This window comes from Marmota marmota, unplaced genomic scaffold (assembly GCF_001458135.2).
Source record: "Marmota marmota marmota unplaced genomic scaffold, marMar, whole genome shotgun sequence".
Classification (NCBI taxonomy): Eukaryota; Metazoa; Chordata; class Mammalia; order Rodentia; family Sciuridae; genus Marmota; species Marmota marmota.
In genome coordinates, this window is record NW_025999941.1 from 12,716,883 (window position 1) to 12,735,365 (window position 18,483).

Sequence of the window (18,483 nt, forward strand, 5' to 3'; positions counted from 1 at the left end):
AGGAAAACATAACCCAGGAAAAGTTGTACATTTCTTGTTCTATTATCTGTCCTACCAAAATGGAAACACTCTGAATCTTATCTCCGCTGTAACAAACTCTTGGTTCACAGGAAGCCAACTAGCTCCAAGAGATCACCTTCCTCAGTGGTGCCTCTCAGAGGTCCCGAAATATCAATTTTTAAGTCAGCCGGCACATGAGATAAATATTTTAAAGACCATTTTATTTTCATCCAGGCTAAGGGACAATTTAGAAACGTTCTATTCTAAGTACATAGCGTGAAGAGAAATGCGTGGCAAGGTTGTGGATGCCATTGTTTTGAAGCCAGCCTGTCAGTCATCATGATTGAAACATAACCCCGGTAGCTTCCACAAGTGCAATAAAATGCTTCGCAAAAGGTTGCAGAATCGTAGGATGTAATAAAGTCTGCTTAGCTTCATTTCCAATGCCGCAGAGTCCTAGAGAACGAGGCCCATTTCCTTATGCCTTGGGATTTGTTTGAGTTACTTTCATGCCTGGAAATGACAGAACATAAAAACAGACATTTAGTTAGAACCAGTAGCATTTTTTTTTTTTTGAGTCATGGCAATAAACAAAATATAAATTTGTTTACTGCTAATCTGTTGGATTGCCGTTAACATTTTATGAGAGGTCATATTTATGTGGCACATTCCATGAAATAGATAGATTCCAGGCCTACTGATGCCTATACTGGCTGGGTCCCCACGTTTTCTGTGTCCTCTGCCCACAGTCTATGCCGTCAAGGTCAGCGGCATGGTGTTTGAAGAATCTGTGTTGTTGATAACAAAGCTTATATACAAATGAAACCAATCCAGACCTATATTTGTTATTAGGTAAGAATGGGTTCCCCAGCAGCCATTGTCAGAATTACTTGCTGATCTTGTTAAAAACAGAACTCTGTGCCCCACATCCTGACTTAGCAGTTCTGGGGAGAAGCCCAGAAATCTGTTTTGTTTTGTTTCCCTTTTTTGATACTGGGGATGGAATCCAAGGGCTCTCAACCACTGAGACACATCCCCAGCCATTTTTCATATTTTATTGAGAGACAGAGCCTCACTAAATTGCTGAGTCTGGCTTTGAACTTGCTATCCTCCTGCCTCAGCCTCCCAAGCCACTGAGATTACAGGTGTGCACCACTGCACCCAGCAGGAATCTGTGTTTTTAAACAATCTCTGCAGGGGAGTCTGAGAAGCTTAGCCCAGGGGCTTGGGGAATTATGGAACCTCCACATTGCAAGCAGAATCAGCTCTGCTTCAAGGCCAAGCAGTGTATCTTATGCATATAGGCCAGGCCTACAATAATTTCTACTCACAAAGTTAAAAAGTGAGGGTAAAGTCCTTTCATTTTGCAAGAAAATCAGACAATTCCTTGGTGGTATGATGGTGTACTGGCCCACACCATTTCAAAGCTCCAAACCCACCTCTCTGTTGCAGCCTTAACTTCTAGGCCTCTATTACTGGGATCACTTAATTAGGCATCATAAGTTCCTGCCCCTGCTAGCCTCCTAGCTCACAGTGGAGTAATTACAAAAAAGAAAAGAAAGTAGGAGTGGGGAGAAAGATGAAGACATTATGGGTTATATTTCATAAAATTGGGGGAAGATTGAAAGAAAAGGCACTAAGAGAATTTTGGAGCATCCACTATGCATGTGACAAATGAAGAGATTTTTGAGAAATATTGTTGAGAAGCACAAATAGATTTCCTCTTCAGAGTTTTCAAAGGATTTCAGAAAATATTTAAATTGCTTTTCACATATTGTCTGCCATTTGTGGCCTGGCGTGCGGCACTACAGCCATGGATCTGAGAAGCTGTGGTGTGAAGACCCTGCTTGCTTCAAGGGTATAGCTCACGGACATCCTCAACCCGGGCCCACTCAGATCCACCTTGGGGTAGACATGCACCTCTAGTACATGGAGAAAGATCCCAGTGAGCCCAGCATTAGGCTTTTCCTACAATGTAGTAACAGTGAAGAGCAGGCCATCTCTTTGAATTGCACCTAGTCCATTTGGGAATCTAGAACATAGAGGTGGGTCATGTCTGCTTCTAAATCACACTAGGAAGGTCTTGTCTGAGCTCAGGATGTCCTCCCTTGAGGCCCGCTGGTAGCCGTAGTGAGAAGTGGACTATGGACTGTATGTAGCAGCCAGTTGGCCCCTCTGGGAGAAAGGGACCTGTCTTACTCCCATTTGACCATAGGATCATCCCTTATTGTGCCCAGTGCCACCCATCTTGCCTGGAGACATAGGTCATCTTCCGATCATTCATCATTGCCCTTGTCCTTGAACAATATTGACTTTGAGTCAGAGGCGCCTGAACAGGACTGAAAATGGATGTGCCCTTTCTATCCTTTCTATCTGCCTTGCCTGTCTACAGCAGATTTATGTCTTAGGAGAAGTTTCCCCTGGTTTTATTTTTGGTCTCCTGAAGGCTATGACCCTGCACTAGTTCCCTGTAATTTCTGAATCCAGGTGAATGCCTCTATCCATACCTGAGGAGGCTCTCTGTCAGTCTACTCACGATGCTTCTGTGACCCATCCCTCAACACAGCTTTCACATCCAAATGTCTGCCTAGCTCCTTAGAGCTCTGTCTGTGCTGTTTTGTTTGCCCATCTGGCCTGGAGGCTCATGAGAAACAGTCTTCCTTTCATGCCAGAACACACTGGAAGAATGTGTTGTGCTTTGGGTGAAAAGGTGAGAGTGTGAAGTCCAGGCACCTCACTTCCTAGCTGGTCATCCCTAGGCAGGGTGAATGCATCTCGCAGGTGCTTTAGAGAGTTCAGTGACACAAGCGCTCACAGCCATGCCTGGGGCATGATAATGTCACTGTGTGTTGGCGTCTCTGGTTGTCATTATCATTATTTCTTCCAGTGTCATAGCAAGAGAAGACTTAGGACTTGGTTATACAGTGAATTATTCTGCAGCAGGGCCATGTGCTCACCTACTAGTTTGATTTCTTACACAAGGTGCCCTTCTAAATATCTGTAGTTTCCTTTAATATCAGAGTTAAAATTGAAGGGGTGCTAAACTGAAGGACATCTGGGCATCATCAATGAAAGGATTTACTGAGATGCAAATAAGGTTTCCAGGAAAGTATGAGTAGGTGAATGAGAATGGTTCTGTCCTCAGGGTGCTTCCAATCCATATCACACATAGCGCATGTGGCCAGGTGAGCAGGCGGGCCAGAACATGTGGGCCTTTCACTGTGAACGCGGGAGGTTTGATCTCTGTGAACAAACATGCTTGAGAATTTTCCATTATTTCCAAGTTCTGAATGGACATAGTGCAGATTAACTGCCCTCCTTCCCGGTCTGCCATCACCAGCAATATGCTGGGAGAATAATGGGTAACATCTTTGAATTAGAAGAAAAAAATACAATGTCTGATGAAGGAACTTCTGGCTATTTATTTTCTTTTTTTTTTATTAATCTGCCACTATATCTATTTCTTTTTTTATTTAATTATTAAGGTATATTGTACAAATTCATGGGATTCACTGTGATATTTCCATACTTGCGTCCATGGGGTCCACCCTTCTTCCACACTGATCTGCCAGTCCCTCTTCTACTTTTAGATCCTTTTCTTTTTAGTTTCCACAAATATGCAAGAGAACCTGATATACCTGTGTTGGTGTCTACCTTGTTTCACTTAACAAAATGTCCATTCATTTTGCTGCTAATGGCGGAGTTTTATTCTTTGTGGCTGGGTAACACTCCATTATTACCATATTCATTCACTTATTGATGGGCATTGATTCCATATCCTAGCTATTGTGAATGGTGCTACAGTAGACATGGGCATCAGGTATCTCTTTTGTAGGCTGATTTCATTTCTTTTGGATATATATACCCAGGAATGGGATAGTTGGATCATATGGTCATTTTTTTAAGGTTTTTGAAAATCCTCCGTACTGTGCTACTTTATATTCCCACCAGGAGTGTACATGGGCTCTTCTTTCTCCACATCCTCTCCAGAATTTTTATATATATATATATATATATTTTTTTTTTTTTTGCAAAAGGCATTCCAATTGGTGTGAGGTGGAACCTCATGATTTTGATTTGAGGAGTCCCTGATGGCTGATGATTTTGAAATTTTTTTCCATATATTTATCGGCCAGTTGTATTTCTTTTGAGAAGTGTTTATTCAGTTTATTTGCCCGTTTTGAATCATTTTTTGTTATGTGTTTTGAATCTTTCTGGCTATTAATCCACTGCTGATGAGTAGCTGGCAAGTGTTTACTGCCATTCTCAATTCATGCTGTTTTTTCTTGTGCTTTTGGGACCTAACCAGAAAATGCTTGCTTCTACCAGTATCTTAAAAGTGTTCCCCACTATGTTTTCCTCTAGTAGTTTCAGGTCTTACATTAAGGTCTTTGATCTATTTTGAGTTGATTGTTGTTTTATAGGGTGAGATGGGGGTCAAGTTTGGATCTTCTGCATGTGGATATCCAATTTCTCTAGCATCATTTGGTGAAAAGGCTGTCATTTCTTTAAGGCATGTTTTTGGCCCTTTTAGTGGGAATCAGTTGACTGTAGTCAGTGGGCTTACTTCTGGATTCTCTATTCTGTTCCATTGGTCTACGTGTCTTTATGCCAATACCATGCTGTTTTTACTACTCTGGCTCTATGGTGTGTCTTAGCATCAGGTATTATGATACCTCCGTCTTTTCTCTTTTTGTTCAAAATTGCTTTGCCTATGTGAGATTTTTAGTACTTCCATACAAATTTTGGGATATTTTTTTTCTTGTGAAGAAGGTCATTGGTGTCTTGATGGGGATTGCTTGACTCTGTAGATCACTTTGAGTAGAATGGACATTTTAACAACATCAAAACAATGTTCTATGAACATGGGAGGTCTTTCCACCTTTCAGTGTCTCCTTGCATTTCTTTCTTCGGTGTTTTGTAATTTTCATGTTGGAGATCTCTTATATCAGTAGGATCATTCCTACTTTTTTTTTTTTTTTAAGTGTGAATGGCTATTCCAAAAGGAATTTCTTTCTTTCTCAGCAAAGTCATTATTGGCATGTAGAAAAGCTATCGGGTTTTGTGTGTCGATACTGTATCCTGTTACTTTACTGAATTCATTTATCAATATTTAGAAGTCTTTTGGTGAAGTCTTTAGACTTTTCTATGTATAAATTCATATCATCTGCAAACAGGGATAATTTTACTTCCTCTGTTCCTATGTGTGTGCCTTTTATTTCTTTCTCTTGCCTAATTACTCTGGCTAAAATTTCTAGTACTCTATTGGATAAGAGTGGTGAGAATAGATACGCTTGTCTTGCTCCCAGTCTTGGAAGAAATGCTTTCAGCTTTTCCCCCTTCACCGTGAGGTTGGCTGTGGGTCTGTCATATATAGCCTTTATTATGTTCAGATGTGATCCTTCTATACCTAATTTATTCTGGGCTTTTATCATGAAGCCATGTTGGATTTTTTTCAAATGCTTTTTTGCATCTATTGAGATGATTGTCTGATTTTTATCTTTCATTCTATTTATGTGATGTAAATAAGTCTTGAGTAAGGACCATAACCTCTTCATTCATCTCTCTTTGAAAGCTACAGGAAAATCTTTGAAGTTGTTTTGTGTTTTCTTGTATTATTTAATGGCTACAGGGTAAAATCAAAGGGGCCAGTCCCAGCTGGGGTCCATATGAATGAACCCTGCTGACTTTTCCTTGAACTTGCAAGCATCACTGTGCTAGTCAGTTTTCCATTGTTGAAACAAATGCCTGAGAAAATCAAATTGTAAAGAGGCAAGATTTATTTTGGCTCATAGTTTAGAGGTTCTAGTCCCTGATCAATTGGCCCCACTGCTTTGGGCCAATGTTGGCATATCACAGTGAGAGTGTGAGGCAGAGCAAAGACAGTTGACTCATGGCTGGGAAGTGAAAATGAGGATGTGAACAGGGTCCCATAATTCCTTTCAAGCCTACCCCCAGCCCAGAGACCAAAAAACCTCCCTCTAGGCCCCATTTCTTAAATGGCCCACTACCTCCCAGACAGCCCAGGCTGGGGACCAAGTCTTTAGCACATGGGCTTTTAAAAAATACTCCAGCTCCAAACCACAGCAGGCACCAAGCTCCATAAAGTCCTTCTCCACAAGATCTGTTTGCATGCCAGACAAAACCTTCTTTCTTCAGTTTCCCCAGCATCATTTGGTGAAGAGGCTGTCATTGTTTTAAGGCACGTTTTTGGCCCTTTTAGTGGGAATCAGTTGACTGTAGACAGTGGGCTTATTACTGGATTCTCTATTCTGTTCCATTGGTCTACGTGTCTTTATGCCAATACCATGCTGTTTTTACTACTCTGGCTCTATGGTGTGTCTTAGCATCAGGGCTTATGATGCCTCCAGCTTTGCTCTTTTGGTTCAAAATTGCTTTGCAATTTGCAAATGAGGGAGGCTGCTACTTCAAACTACCAGAGCGGCAGCAAAAGAGGGCCTTTTTGAAGCTGAGAAAATAGAACAGTGTCTCCCTTCTTCTGTAGGTGAACCTGGATGGGCATTTCCCTCAGTCGATAAGACTTGGTTGAATGCGGAAGGAAGGCTTGGGACCATAAAAACTCATCTGGCCTTCCTTCTTTAAGGTTGTTTTTCTACACTTGGCTGCTCATTGGAATCAACTAGGGGCATTATAAGAAAAAAAAATGTGCTATGCTGCCATCTCACCCCTAGAGATTCTGATCAACTGGTTCTGGGTGTGCCTGGGCCTCTAGAGGACAATTGTTGAACTTGGTGGTGATGAATCACAGGCCTGCATCCCTCTTGATTCCCTTCCAAAGTAAATTTCCAATGCAGTGCTTCAAATGCTCAGAAACCATCCTGATGTGACAGTCAGATTTCAGTTGTAGATACTCAACTTCTAGTAAGGTTGTCCTCACTCTTAGTGGAACTACATGAAGGGGACCATTGTTATCTTTCAAAGGTAGTGCCCCTTGCCCATGAGGATTAAGGTGACCTTTTTTTGTTTCCGTACCAGGGATGACACTTAAAATGAAGGAACCACACTCACCAATAACACAAAGCCGAGGGACTAACATGAAACTTCTCTTTGACAACTCTCTCCACTTAAAAGTAACTCGACTTAGTTCCTAGGAGGCTAGGGAGACAGGCAGAGCAGCCACGAAAGTCATTCTGATCCCATGGAAAACAAGGTGAGCAATTTTCTAAGGGCAAGCACCCTTGACCTCTGCTTTTCAGCTTTTTCTTAATAAACTGGTCTCAGAAATTGGACCACAAAAGCCGCAGGTGGCAATGTCTTACAGTAAGTGGGTAAAGGAAGAAGGTGAGGGAGAAATGGCAAGGATCAGAGAACCACTCTGATTGTATCTCTGAGGCAATGCAATTATTCCATCTAGAGAGAGGAAGGGGATACCCCCAAGTACAGCAGCCAGAAACCTAGCAGGGCATAGAGGGACTCCAGATAGCAGGGCAACTCCCACCCATTTTTCTAACTCAAACCTATTCCTCTGTGGCAAGCCGCACATGCTGATGATACTTTCTCACTTCCTGCAGTGAGAAAGTGTTAATTAACTTCCTGTTAAACAGGGTCCACATCCCCAATCCACTGTGTTGCCTCCTTGGGGGCACACAAAGTAGCTCTGGATATCCCATGGCCAGTCCCCTGGGCTCAGGGTATGGACATCTGATTTCCAACAAGATTGGGGCTCACCCCTAGCTTGGCCTTTAGAGTAACCACAAATTTAGCTTTGTCAGTTTTCTCTTGGAAGAGACAAATTGAATTCTAAGGATTGCAAGCACACAAGAAAATACGATTCTCCAAGTTTGACACCATGAGTCATTTTTCCTGGCCCCACTGGACTTGGCCCCTCTGCAAAGGAAACTGCAGACACTTTGAACTTGATTATAGAATGAGGAGGCAGAACAGGGCAAACCCATTGCTCAAAAACATATGCTGTTACTTGGGTATTTTTCTGAGACCCACTTTAAGCCAATAAGGCTCTTTGTTCTGTTTGCTATTTACATCCCGCTTTCTCTCTGTGCCCAGCAAGGACTCTCTCCCATGGGACTGGTGAGAGCACACTTTATTTGTCTCCAAATCTTGAGCTGATATTACTCTGATCTGCAACACAGTCAAAATGAAAAAGGATTACTTTGTATTTACCTGCATCTTTCATGAGAGAAACTAATTTTGAGAAAGTCCCTACAATAGAAAACACTTTTCCTTCCTTCAGACCCTGCAGATGGGCAAAGGAAAAGCTAAAAGACATGCACGCTCTGTCATTTGCTTTCTCTGACAGCATCGTCTTATCATGCTTTTGAGGGTGACCTTCCTCCAGCACATTCCTAAGCTCTAGCCCACACTCTTCTCTTATAATAGAATTTAGAGCTGAGCACGGAGCAGGCCACCTTTGATAATTAATGGCTCTGAGAGTTTGCTGAGTGTGTTATTTAATTAATGGCACTTGTGTCTGGAGTGTGTACAACTCTGTAGCTGAATAGAAGGCGTATTTGCTGAAGGATTATAGACGCATACTCAAAGATCATTACATTGCGAATTTGTTGGGGTTCAGCACTTTTTAACAGCCTAATGGAGTTATTATAGGTATTTTTTTTCTTCTTCACCATTTAAAAGTTACTGATGTTGGTGTCATTATATTCTTTCTGCTTGATACATGAGTCCAGATTGCAATCCAAAAATATCTTTGAGCTCATGGATAAAAGTCTATTACCTGGAATATGACCTTCCATCAAAAAATCGAAAGAAGAAATCTTAAATGTTGTATATTGAGTGTGAAATGGATGGTCGGATAAGTTATGGTCAACTTCAGTTCCTCACAAAAAGGCCAACCTGAATTTTGATCAAATTATATTTGGGACCAAAATCTCAAGGGTTGGAAAGTGGCAAGAAAACACAGTTGTAGGCTACCAGCAGAGAGAGTACTTCACGCCAGCATGCTTATCCTGAGATGTTGTTGCCTAGAAAGAAATGCAAATAGGGCACAGTGGGTCATAGACAGAAGCCTTCTAGACACCTCATCCCATCTAGAAGCCTCCTCACTGGAATCTCCACAGCCTTGTCTCTCTTATGTTCAGAAAGAGACCACAAACGTAAAATGCCTGGATATAAGCTGTGCTCTTACTCTGTGTATCTGGGCCAGATATGTCTCCTCTCTGGACCACAGTGAGACAGTTTTGTCCTTTGTAAAACACTAACTTGCATTATATGGTCTTTGAACTCTGCTCTTGTCCAAAGATGCTCAGGGTCTAATTTTTCTCAGGAAGGACACCAAAATTGACAACACCACTGTCAGGAGAGATAGTTGATAACTCGCTTTTGAGGCCTGAGGGTCATGTTGTCCCATAACAGACCCCCAAGAATATGGAGGAGGCTAGAGAGCCAACCCATTCTCTAAAGCCCATCCAGGTCGCCCAGGAGATGGAGTAGGGCCGGCGGCCTGGTGCTGCTTTAGATTGGGCCCTTGGGGAAGGCCTTTCTGAGCAGGTGACATTTGAGTTAAAACATGAATGGAGGAAAGGAGACGGGAACATTCTAGGCAGAAGGGGATGCGAAGTCCTGTAAGAGGTGTGAGTTGGGGACATTGTTTGATGTGATCCAGTCACAGAAAGCAGGAGGTTAGAGCAGAGAGTGTGGGGAGTGGACGCGGCAGGTGAGCTTGTTCCCTTACTGTGGCCTTCAGGGCCTCGTGGGATCAGGGCCTAGCTGACTCTGCAAAGTGCACTGGAGGGACAAGACCTGGCTTTCCATTTAAAGGATCGTAATCTTTACACATTTTCTCTTTTACTGCGTTCATCATCTTGTATGACCTTGGGTGAATTTGAGGATATAGATACGTATTTGAAGAGTCACAGTCAACAGTTTATGTATGATGTTCTCTGTATAGAAGTGGTATTTTTAATTGCAGTATTATGCCTTGTTAGAATGAGGAGAGTTCTTAGATTCAATTGAAAGCACTTTTAAATTTTTGCACTATTTTTATTTCCACGGAGTCGCGTTCTTTGAAAAGTTTAAATTAAAGCTAACCTTACAAAAAATTTTCCATCCTAAAGAAAAAAAAAAGTGCTTTGATTGGCAATGGATCCTTAAGAGGAAGGAAGTAAGACTTTGATAGGGATATCAAAGATAAAGTCTGATTTACTGTTAGGCATACTCTTTTATTATAAACGGATAATTCCAGGATCTTCAGGAATCACCAGAGAGATGGGATAAGAAGGGTAAGAGTCCTACCAGCAACCCAGAGCTCCACAGAGCCAAGACTGGCCCGCTGCCTGTTCGAAGGCTCCCCTTTCTTGTAACTGTGACTCTGGTTTATCATTTCTAATCAAAAAGTGATTTGAGCAACATCACGGGCTTTCATTGCTTCACGAATACCCCGGCCGTCAATTTTCAGCTCAGAATGCCAGCAGTTCTAAATTTTTGCAGGTCTCAGTGGATCAAGATGTGGAGCTTTAGCAGAGGAAAATTGGTAAGAGCATCTAATTAAATTCAAAGTCATTTTTGTCTGTCTTAAAGGAATGAAAATGATCTGCCAGTTTTTATGGACCTTCTTGACCTAAAGATATCTGCTGGCGGGAAGAGAATCCTCAATTGGGTTCTTTTAATGCTTTAATTATTGCACGATCTATCATCTTAGGTACTGACTTGCACTGTTTGAAAAATCTCTTAAATACCCATTAAAATCGATTGGCTAATCCTGGACCATGAGGTGGCTCTTGGAGGGCATGTAATTGTGTGTGGGTGGGGCACGGGGCAAGGGTTAGACATGACTGACACAAAGTCAACTATTTTATGGTAGGATAAGGGAACGAAATCATTTTGGTCACAGATATGGGTGACATTGCACTGCCAACTTGCCCAGGACTCAGTTCCACACCTGCTTGCTCTTACACTGGACTCACTCCTTCAGACTGACTATTAGCTCCTACAGGGCACAGGTGACTTTACCTACCATGCCTAAGATGGTATTTGACTCCAAATTAGAAGATCACAAAACATTGTTAGTTGAATTCTAGAACATCAAGGTTTAAATCTTCTATAGGAAGGCCAACGATCTATGCCCCAGTTGTAGACAAGGCTCATTTGCTAACAAGTAAGGGAACCCCATAGGAAATTCACCTCTGGATAAAAAGTGACTTACTATTCTATTAATTGTGAAGAATTGATGGACATTGGAATTCAGACCAATGCCTCTTCCCCTCTCTACTCTTGTCTCCTTTTACTCTACTGAATGTCCCTACTTCTGGCTTCTCCCAGTGATAAGCAGGATGATTTCTAACCTCCAGTTCTTATCACCCCTCTGTGTTCACATACCCAGCAGTAGTGAAGGACTCTGATTGGCCAGGCTGGAGTCACATGCCCAGAACCATGATCTTTGGCTGCGATTGATTTGACAGTTCCAAATTCAAATGTCAACAACATCCCCTGGTTATACTGGATCAAATGACCAACACCAAGACCCCAAGGATGGGGATCACCAAATGCTGGCTTTGTTTCTGAAGTTTGTTTCAGAAGCGCCAGTACCCTGTAATATCGAACTTCCTTGACTAATTCTTGCCTTCCATTAGCTAGAGTTGACACAGGGGAGGACGTTTCTAAACAGACATCTGTCAGTTTTAGTGCAAAGGTAAATTGGGCTCCAAAGTCAGACTGCTTAGACTTGAACCTTGATCTCTACATATAACATGAGAGTCCATGGGCAAGTTACATAGCTGCTTTCAACCTCAGTTTCTGCTTCTGAAAACAAGGTGACACTAGAGAGATGTTATGGGGTTTAATTGATATGAAATCTAGAAAGTGATTGGCATAAGTTGCCTGTGGTAGACTCTCCTTAAGTGGCATCATTAAGAATTATTGTTAATAATGAAATGCCCTCTCTGCAGTGGTCTCCGTTATTCCCTTACTGAAACAAAGATCTGGTTGGCGGCTAATGTGGCCTCTGAAAGTCAGGGAGGCTGGCCAGGAGGAGGGGAATTAACTCTGATGTGTAAGCAGTGTGTCTGTAAAGATTACTGGCAGCAATTATTCTTTTTGTGTGTAAGTCTATTGTGGAATAATTGAATATCCAGCCAGCAATTAGATCACACATTAAAGTCAGTCCCTTTCTTCCCTGTTATTTTCCCCTTAATTTAAGAATTTTCATTTATCTTATTTTTTTTGTCCTTTTTATGGTAAAATATAACACACAAACAGAAAAATGAAGATGATATATTTACAGTTTGCAGAATCAATATAACGTCAACACACACATCACCTTCCATGGCCAGGAACAGAACAGTGTCAGTCCCCTTCCAATTTTGTACCCCAGTGCAAGTTCCTCTCCAAAATCATAACCCTGTTCCTGCCTCCCCGCCAAAGGTGACCATTGGCCGGACTTTTATGCCAATTTGCTTCCTTGCTTTCCCTTATAATTTTGCCATCGACATAAATATATTTCTCAGCACTATAATTTAATTTTGCCTGTTTTTGAACTTTATGTGAGGTCAATTACACAGTATGTATTCTATTATGTGTTTCTGTTGTTCCATGTTCTTGCAAACACTTGATACAGTCAGTTCTTTCAAACTCTGACTATAGTGGTGGGCGGATTTGGTATTTCATCATGCTTTAAGTTACATTTCCCGGTTGGCTAAAGATTATCTGCCATTTCAATACCTATTTTTTTGTGAAGTGCCCAAACAAGTTCTTTTGTATTTTCTGTGGGGTTGTTGGCTTTTCTTTAGTGATTTTTAAAGTGTTTTTGTTGTTGTTGTCATAGTTTTAAAATTATCTTCTGGACACTGCTCTTTTGATGGTTATATAGGGTGGCAAATAGTTTCTCTAGTTTGGGACTTGTTTTTTCTCTCTCTCTTTTTTTTTTTTAAACTGGTTCTTTTTAGTTATATAGGACAGTAGAATCTATTTTGATATATTTATACAAGAATGGACTATATCTTATTCTAATTAGGATCCCAGTCTGTGGAGGTACAAGATGGTGAGATTCACTGTGGTGTATTCATATATGTACATAGGAAAATTGTGTCCGATTCATTCCACTATATTTTCTATTCCTTTCCCACCTCCTTTCTTTTCATTCTCCTTTGTTTACTCCACTGAACTTCTATTCTTTCCCCCACCCCCCTTACCGTGGTTTAGCTTCCACATATTGGAGAAAACATTTGACCTTTGTGTTTTTTGGGGATTGGCTTATTTCACTTAGCATGCTAGTCTCCAGATCCCTCCGTTTACCAGTGAATGTTATAAAGTCATTCTTTATGGCTGAATAATATTCTGTTGTGTATATATACCACAATTTCTTTATCCATTCACCCATTGATGAGCATCTAGGTTGTTTCCATAGCTTAGCTATTGTGAATTGTGGTGCTATAACCACTTTTATCTTTCTTCACAGTGTTTTTGGGGTTTTTTGTTGGTTATGTTTGTTTATTTCTTTTGGTACTGGAGATTGATCCCCAGTCCTTTTTTATTTTGAGACAGGGTCTTGCTAAGTTGTTTAGGCTCTTGTTAGGTTGCCTATGCTGGCCTCAAACTTGGAGTTCTCCTGCCTCAGCTTCCCAAATTGCTTGGATTATAGGCGGGTACCATGGTACCCAGCTTCATGGTGTTTTTTGGTGAATAGAAGTTTTTATTTTGAATGCAATCTAATCTATGAATCTTTTTTCATAGTAGTGCTTCTTGTGTCCTGTTTAATACTTCACATTTTGAATTATAATCCACCTGGAGCCAATCTGTGCATATGATGTGAGGTAGGAGTTCATTTTATTAGTTTTCCATATAGAAATGCTGAGACCAGCTTTGAACTAACGATTCTCCTGCCTCAGCCTCCAGAGCCACTGGGACTATGGGCATGCATCATCATGCCTGGTTTCCCAGAAAGATTTATTGAAAAGACTCATCTTTCCCCAGAGCTCTCTGATGTCATTTTTATCTTAAGTATTCATATATGTCTGGATCTGTTCCTGGGTATTTTATTTTGTTCCCATTAGTCTACTTATCCTGGACCAGTACCTCTTACTCTGTAGCCTAGTAGAGGAAGCCATTCAATGCTTCTAATCTTGTTCTTTGAAGAACCTCTGACTACATTTCCATAAGCATTTTAGAATCAACTTGTCAGTTTTCACAAAAATCAAATGTAGAAGGAATTTAAATCTGAATTACACTGAATTTATAGGTTAATTTGAGGAAAACTGAGTTTTTATGAAATCAAGTCATTCAATTTCTCTTTAGTGCCTCTTAAAAACACTGTATAGTTTCTGTCTAGAAGATTACATATGTTTAATTATTCCTAGGCATTGATTTCTGATGTTTCTATAAATGGTGACTTTAAAATTTCTCACCTTCTAGCTGTTGTGACTGATACAGGGAAATTGAAACTTTATATTTAGAGACCTTCACACATTTACTGATTAATAATCTAATTGCTTCTCATAGCTTCTTTTGGATTTTCTCTATACATCATCATATTGTCCACAAATCATAACAGTTTTATTCCTTCCTTTCCAATCCTTCTATCTCTTATTTATTGTTCCTGCATTGGCTGCACTGGCTGGGATCCTGAAAATGTTGTGAAATTGAAGTGCTACCTGTGACTCTCCTGATCTCATTTACAATCTCAGATGAACAGTGCTCAACATTTCACCCTCAAGTATTAAATTCCTTTCTAATTTCCTGAGAACTTTTGTATTTATTGTTTGATGTTTAATGAGATCAATAATTTTATCTGTGATTACTGAGATGACCCTATCATTTTCTCCTTGACTTATCTGGGGAAAGAGATGATTTGACAGTCTGAAGTGAGAAGTTATATTGTTCGTTGTTGTATTCTTTTTATAAATGGTGTGTGTGTCCAACAGCAATATTTTAGGACTTTGGCCTCTGTTTCCACATGTAGTCATTCTATAGATTTCTGTATTGTTGGTTTCTTTATTTTGGTACTGGAAATTGAATCCAGAAATGCTATGCTACTGACCTACATCCCCAACCCTTTGTATTTTTTGAGACAGGGTCTTCCTAAGTTGCCTAGGCCATTTTGTTAGGTTCATTTGCGAGGTAACTCATAAAACAAATTGGGCAGTGAAAGACTTTTATTCCTTTCTGCTTTCCCATTCCGTCGGAATTTGAGTAAAATTCTTACTTATTTCTCCATTGTGTGGTGGAATTCACCAGTAAGCCTGTCTAGACCTGATGATTTATTTGTTGCAACGATTTTAATGAAAGTTCAATTTCTTTGTTATCAAATTATTCATATTTTCTTTTTCACTTTAGTCAGTTTAGGTAAATTACTATTTTCTAGAAAATTGTCTGTTTGATCCAAATTTTTAAATGTATTGCTCTAAAATTATTCATCATATGCTCTGATTTTTAGTGACTGAAATATCTGTACAGAAGTTTGTTTCTTTGTTTTTGACATTGGTTTTCTGTGGGTTTTCTTTTTTGAAGACATATTTTATTTCATTAATCCTTTCAATTACACCTGTGGTTTCTATTTTACTACTTATTTGTCCTTAAGATCTCTATTTAATTTTGATCACTCTAACTTTTCTATAAAGATGTTTAGTAGATTAACTCTTAGCTATTATTTTCTTCAATAAATGCATCTCAGTCATAATTAAAAGTTAATTGCTAATCCATAATAGCTAAATTATAAAATTATGGAATCAGCCCAGATGCCCATCAATAGATGAATGGGTTTAGAAATTGTGATATGTATATACAATGGAGTTCCACTCAGCCATTAAAAAAGAATAAAATTTTGGCACCTGCTGGTAAATTGATAGAAATATAGAATACCACGCTAAATGAAATAAAAACTCAAAGGTTGAATGTTTTCTCTTACATGCAGAAGCTAGAGTACAATAAAGGAAAGGGGGGGGGAAGGATAGGATAACACTAAGAACCAATCAAATACAATTGAATATTGAGTGAAAGGAAGTCATGTTAATAGGAGAGGGAGGACAGAAAAGGGGTGATCATGAACTGAAATCAATTTCCATGCCTGTGTGAGTTTATTGGGATGAACCCAAGTACTATAAAGCTCTAATTTTTAAAAAATGGATAAATTTTTAAAAAATTAATTATCCTCAAAACACATCTTTATCCACAAGTTTTAGTTTTCTTTATTAGGTTTCAAAATAGTTTCTAATTCCTATTTGATTTTTTTTCTTGAGAATTCCCCTTATATGAATTGGTTGGAAACAAATTCTCCCAGCTTTGTCAGAAAAATGTTTCTGAAGTACTTGCATTGTTAGGTATTTGTTATAGCATTGGAAAGCTGAGATCATGAACTTTTATTTTGGCTCACAGTTACAGTCCAAGATAAATTGGCCCAGGTGCTTCGGGGCCTGTGGGGGTGCAGTACAGAGTCTTTGAGGAAACCAAGGCCACTTTCCTTATGGCAGGGAAATGAAAGAGGAAGAGGAAGAGACCAGGGTCCCCCAGTCCCCTGCAGGGTCACACACTCAGTGATCTAAAACTAGGACCCCCATTCCAGTTGTGCCAAAGTGGGGACTAAGCCCTTAAAGCATGGGCTTTTTAAAAATCATTTATTTATTTATTTTTGCATTACAATTCTGCTTTTAGAGGACATTTCATACCCAAAGTATGGCATTCATGAAAAATCTGTTAGCTGCTTAGGAGTATCTAGATTGGTAGTTATTTTCATTTGATTCTTCAGAGACATCAGTCTGTGGTCTTCTGATTATCACTGTTTTTGTTGTTACTTTAAGTTTATTTTTCTATTGAAATTTAGTGCCCCCACACACTCTCTAAAATCAAATATTTATCTCTTTGCCTTTAAGGTGCTCCAGTTTTATCAGATATGAGTGAGTGAGGATCTCCACTACCCTGTTCTGGTCTTGGTGTGCTCTTGAATTTCTGGAGTAGCAGATTTGGCCAGTTTTGAAAATAGTCTCAGGTGTTATTTCTTTATAACTTCTACTGAAACTGTTATTTCTCTCTTTTCATGGTTTGTTCATGTTCATCTTTGGGTTGACCTTTTTGGTTATGAAAACTGTGCTGCTAAATTCATTCATTGGGTGAATGTATTTTTTATTTAATTTTATTTTTGGGGGACTGGGGATTGAACCTAGGGGCACTTAACACTGAGCCACATCCCCCACCCTTTTCTATATTTTATTTATTTAGTGACAGGGTCTCGCTAAGTTGCTGAGCCTGGCTTTAAACTTGAGATCCTTCTGCCTTAGCTATCCCAAGCCACTGGGATTATAGGCATATGCCACTGTACCTGGCAAGAGTTGATGTATTTTTAGTTCTCAGATTTCTGTTTGGTTCTTTTTCTTATGATTTGTGCCTTATAAAAAATAGATTAAAGATTTTTGCTGAATTCTTGTGTCTTTTATCTATAAACAAATTTAAATATAGTTATTTTAACATCTAATTCCCATTTCTAGATAAAACCCTGTAAATCACATCATATTTGTAAACAACTGAAATTTATTTCTCATTGTTCTGGGGGCTGGGAAGTCCAATATCAAGTCACAGTAACACTGATTCATTTTGAGACTTCTTCTTTGGGCTTGTAGGTGGCCGCCATATTGCTGTGCCATCACATGACCCTTCTTTGAGCACACAGGGAAATCCGATGTCTCTTCTCATAAGGGCACTGGAGGTGCCATGCTTTTGATGTGGTCTTAACCTACTCACATCCCAGAGGCCCTGCCTCCTAACACCATCACATGGGGGTTGGGGCTTCGACCTATGAATTCTGGGGGTGGGACACAGCATTCAGGACATCAAAACTTGGTCCCTTGTGTGTGTGTGTATGTGCCTAGACATTAGCACACACACATACTGGGCATTCTGCTCGGAAACAAATTGCAGAAATAATTTAAGATCTTGAGTTGGTATTATTTTCTTCCATAGAGAATTTTTCTTCTGCCAGGAGTCTAATGGACTAGCAATTAGGGATTACCTTAATTCAATTTCCAGGACTAAGTATTTTTTTTATTCTCTCTACACGATATGAAGTTGGGCAGCAGTTGGTGTGGGGGCTGGCTTACATCTGGCTCACTCTTTTTTATTTTTGTTCCAATATGTTTATTATAGCATTATTTATTATCATAATAAGTGAAAATAATAAAAATGTCCAACAACAAAGGACTGCTTTTATACGTTAAGGGATCTGGCTCACTCTCATTTCAAGGGTGTAACTCTCCTAGATTTTGAACTCTCACCCAGGTGTAGAGGTTTCACAAGTACCCTATTGTTGGCCGAATCTCTCTGCTTCTCTAAGACTGACAGATGCCCTCAGTGGAAAAGTGGCCCCAAATGTTGGGCTCACCTCTCTAATCTGAACTGAACTTCCCTGTGTCTTGGTCCTATAGTTTTTTGTTTTTGGTACCAGAGATTGAACTCAGGAGCACTTGCCCACTGAGCCACATCCCTATTTTGTACTTTATTTAGAGACAGGGTCTCACTGAGTTGCTTAGTGCCTTGCTTTTGCTGAGGCTGGCTTTGAAATCCTGATCC

General features: G+C 40.0%; 1 protein-coding gene across 13 annotated transcripts in view; it reads right to left on the reverse strand.

Moving 5' to 3' along the window:
• Positions 1-202: 202 nt before the first annotated feature.
• Fhit (fragile histidine triad diadenosine triphosphatase) overlaps positions 203-18,483 on the reverse strand; it is a 1,420,772-nt gene continuing 1,402,491 nt past the window's right edge. For all 13 annotated transcript variants that reach the window (XM_048801196.1, XM_048801195.1, XM_048801197.1 and 10 more), the window contains one exon: positions 203-513. The gene's annotated coding sequence lies outside the window, so the exon portion shown is untranslated. The remainder of the gene's footprint in view (positions 514-18,483) is intronic.